At 41.3% G+C, this 3,722-nt stretch overlaps 1 non-coding gene across 1 annotated transcript; it reads left to right on the top strand.

Annotated features, from left to right (window-relative positions):
• Positions 1-209: 209 nt before the first annotated feature.
• On the top strand, positions 210-313 carry LOC122745026. Its single transcript, XR_006355332.1, has one exon. It is a non-coding gene; the product is annotated as a U6 spliceosomal RNA (small nuclear RNA).
• The last annotated feature ends 3,409 nt before the right edge of the window (positions 314-3,722 follow it).

Genomic DNA, 3,722 nt, shown 5'->3' with positions numbered 1-3,722 from the left:
TAACTGAATATCTATCCGTTCACAACACTCAATTATCTCTTCTCTTGACTAAAGAAATGCAACCATGAAAAGAATAGGCATTTCAAGCTGACAACTACAACTTTGTACAATACAAACAGAAATCTGCTATCCATGAGGATAGGGTGAATTTTTTTCCAAGTCTGCACTTCTCTCTCAGTAACAGCCTTTACCACAATGCACTTTCTGATGCTTGCTTCACCAACCTATATACTAAAATCAGATGATGTAGAGAAAATCAACATAGTCTCCGTGCAAGGATGACATGCAAACCTGTAAAGTATTACATATTTTTAAATGCATCTTTTCCTCTCCCTCTCTGTGTCTTGGATCAGAACCATGAAATCTCAAAGTAAAGAATTCTAATTTTCAACAACCTGTCCTACTATGATTAAATGACATTTTTACTTAAGAGAGGAAGGTCTGTCAAATAAAATATTTTCCAATATGTCATAAGATGGAAATAAAATTCAAATTAATATCACCAACAAAAAACTGTTTCAACCAATCTCTTCTTCTACTGAAGTTATATCTATCCCTTGAAAGGAAAATATAGAGGATAATTCCAGAGAATTCAAGTCTCCACCCCCCCAAAAAAATGGCTTTCAACTATAATATTCAGAGAGTTGCAATATTCTGGTTATAATAGCTTCCTAATGTCCCAACTGTTTGCCTCGTCTCATATCTCCCCTCTCCAATTCATCATCCATGTAGGTGTGAAAGTGATTTTCCTAAAACACAGCTCTGACCACATCACTCTCTTCCTCAATAAACTCTAGTGGCTCCCAATTACCTCTAAGATGAAATAAAAACTCCTTTCTTAGCATTTAAAACCCTTCACAACTTGACTGACTCCAATCAACCTTTCCAGCTTTATTGGACATTACTCCCCTTCAGTCTACCTAGAATACAGCCAAACTGGCCTTCCTGCTGTTCATTGCACAGGAGTCACCACCTCTCATCTACAAACCTTTGTACAGGCTTCTTGTTCCCCATGTCTGGAATTCACCCCTTTTTCCCTTTCAGAATCCCTCCTTTCTTTCAAAGATCAGTTCTAGGACCACTTTGTACATGAGGCCTTTCCTGATAGCTCCCAGCTACTAGCACTTCCCCCAAAATATTGTCTTTTGTGGTGGGCCAAAAGTCACAAATACCTAATAATGCCTTTATTTTTTGGTTTTAATTTACAATACCACAGCATCATATACAGTATGTATGGGAAAAGAATTAATATTATGTGTGAAAAATCAAATCTCATAAATGGTGAAAAAGAAAAAATTGTTTTCAAAAAGTTGTTAAGGGGCAGCTAGCTAGGTGGCACAGTGGATAGAGCACTGGCCCTGGGGTCAGGAGTACCTGAGTTCAAATCTGGCCTCAGACACTTAACACTTACTAGCTGTGTGACCCTGGGCAAGTCACTTAACCCCAATTGCCTCACTTAAAAAAAAAAAAAAAGGTTGTTAAAACATGCCCACCCTGCATATACTGTGTTTATCTTGTCTATATTTTACTTATGTAGGAATATAACTGAGGTCTGGCACATGCACAGACTCCATCAAACATCCTTCTTAGCTGACACACCTTCTCCATACAGAGGAGGCTAGGGAGCTTGCTTTTGGGAGAGTCATGATGATGGAAAATGAAAATGCCTTGGAGAGATTGTGAAGCATATGTAGGCTTTCAGTGGCTGACCCTAGTTGGCAAACTATGTGTTGAAGAAGAGGTTCTTTGATTAGCTGTGGAAACACTCAAAAAGGCCTGTCAGCATCAGATACTTCCTCTCTCGGTCTCCTTTGGTGACTTTTTCAGATTATCTAATGGGAGATAATTCTATAAGGGCCTTTTTCCCTCTGAGGCCACCTAGTCCCAAAGTAGGTCTTGGTCCTTGGCCTCTTATTCTTTTCCCCTGTAGGTGAAAGGAGCAGGGCCTCCCAACCCTTTGAGTTCAAAAGGTCTAGAAAGCAACTCAACCATACTGTGTGCCATAACCTGCCAGTTTGCAACCAGCACCGTATCAGTGCCCCAAGAGGGAGCAAGAAGTGACCTCTGGAGTGCAAATCAAAACCCAGAAAAAAGAAAAGAGAAGAAAAAGAAAATCAAAACCCAAGCCAACAGCAGCTGAGACACTTTCATTTGGCAGTCATGCTAGAACTGGACATGAAGTTGGTGGGATCAAAGTTCTATAGGAAGTGAACTAGGCTTAGTCTTCTCCCTCTTCTGAGACTGAGGTGGTATAGGGAAGAGTAAGAAAATTTGCTCTTGCTATGTCTTTGAAGCAAATATCCCTTTGGAAAAGCTAATCAGTGCTAAGTGGTTAAATAGAACTGGGCCTGATAATTGGCCCTTAATAAGAAGAAGAACACAGCCAGTGCTGGCTCAAGCAATAGAGAAAAGACATCCCACAAATTGCTTAGGGTACCCTAGGACCCTGAGGGGCCTGTCTGCCGAAGAGAAGATCAGAGCATACTAGTATCTATATTGTTTCCCCTTATAAAATGTACCTTCCTTGAGGACAGGAACTATTTCATTTTAGTCTTTGCATACCCAGGGCTTAGCATAGTATCTAGGACAAAGTAGGTGCTTAATAAATGCTTTTGGGGGTGGGGGGGAGCAATGAGGGTTAAGAGACTTGCCCAGGGTCACACAGCTAGTTAAGTGTCAAGTGTCTGAGGCCAGATTTGAACTCAGGTCCTCCTGAATCCAGGTGTATGAGATGATTATGGATTTGAGTCAGATTAAACTCTGAGGATGGGGTCTGGAAGATACCCAGCCCCACCCCACTATAGTTAGTTTAAAAGTTTATTGCTGGGGCAGCTAGGTGGCGCAGTGGATAGAGCACCAGCCCTGGAGTCAGGAGTACCTGAGTTCAAATCCGGCCTCAGACACTTAACACTTACTAGCTGTGTGACCCTGGGCAAGTCACTTAACCCCAATTGCCTCACTAAAAAAAAAAAAAAAAAAAAAAAAAAGTTTATTGCTTGTCAAATTCTCACTGTCTCCTTTAAGTTTTATTGCCAATTAACAGTATTTTTACTTCTGCTCAGTCTCCCCACTTATCAGCTACATCTTAGTTTTATCTGGAATCCATCATGTGTCAGAACCCCAGTCCCTGTTGAGTGGGTCGGGGAATTCGGCCACCAATTCAATACTTGGGACTCAAGAAGAAGGGACAGGCGATCACGGGGCTTGGCACAGGATGCAGCAATTAAGTTGAGACCAGATTTTAAGTGACATGTTTCTTTTTCTCAGAGCAGAATCCCCTTGACCCTAGTATTCCCAACAATGGATTATTCTTTTATTCTTTATTCTATTTCTTTGATTTCCCATCATAGCCAAAGATAAATTTTAAGCCTGTCATCCTTCTAAAATTAACACTACAAAACAATGCTGAAACACCTGAGTGACTCTTCCTGTTATTCAAGTTGAATATCTTTAGAGATGGGGGGGGGAGGGGTGTCAATGGGAACTGTGAGATCTGAAACATCTGACTGCCCCCCCCCTTCCCTCTTCCTTCGTTTTGACCTTGTTCTCCCTCCTCTTTTCCCCCTTGTTCCTGGAACACGTATACATGTCTCCATACATTGATCACGAGCTAAGCACGCACTTTGGGTGAGACAGGATTGGATGTTAGATTGTGAGCTCAGCCTAGTGCACATGGGGACTTTCCTTCCTACAATTACTATAAAAACCCAAAAGTTTGGGCC

This window comes from Dromiciops gliroides, chromosome 2, assembly GCF_019393635.1.
Source record: "Dromiciops gliroides isolate mDroGli1 chromosome 2, mDroGli1.pri, whole genome shotgun sequence".
Taxonomy (NCBI): Eukaryota; Metazoa; Chordata; class Mammalia; order Microbiotheria; family Microbiotheriidae; genus Dromiciops; species Dromiciops gliroides.
The sequence above is the reverse complement of the archived record's forward strand: the minus strand, read 5'-3'. Positions and strand labels throughout refer to the sequence as shown.